Source organism: Morus notabilis, unplaced genomic scaffold, assembly GCF_000414095.1.
Source record: "Morus notabilis unplaced genomic scaffold, ASM41409v2 Scaffold1383, whole genome shotgun sequence".
Taxonomy (NCBI): Eukaryota; Viridiplantae; Streptophyta; class Magnoliopsida; order Rosales; family Moraceae; genus Morus; species Morus notabilis.
Window position 1 is genome coordinate 23,161 of NW_010366099.1, and position 267 is coordinate 23,427.

Here is a 267-nt window from a genome sequence, read left to right on the forward strand (position 1 = left end):
TGATTGGCAAATTGCCGAACTTTTGTATAACTTTTTAGGTAGATTTCATGAAGTTACCTTAAAGCTTAGTTGAACTTATTACCCAACTTCACCATTAGCATTAGGAGAACTTTTAAGAATGTCTATTTTATTTAGTGAATTTAGGACACATGAGGTTTTAGGAGTTCCTATCGCCTCTATGGAAAAAAAATTTAAAAAATATTGGTCTAAATTACCCATGTTGTATGATTTCGGTGTTATTTTTGACCCTAGATTAAAATTAGAAGG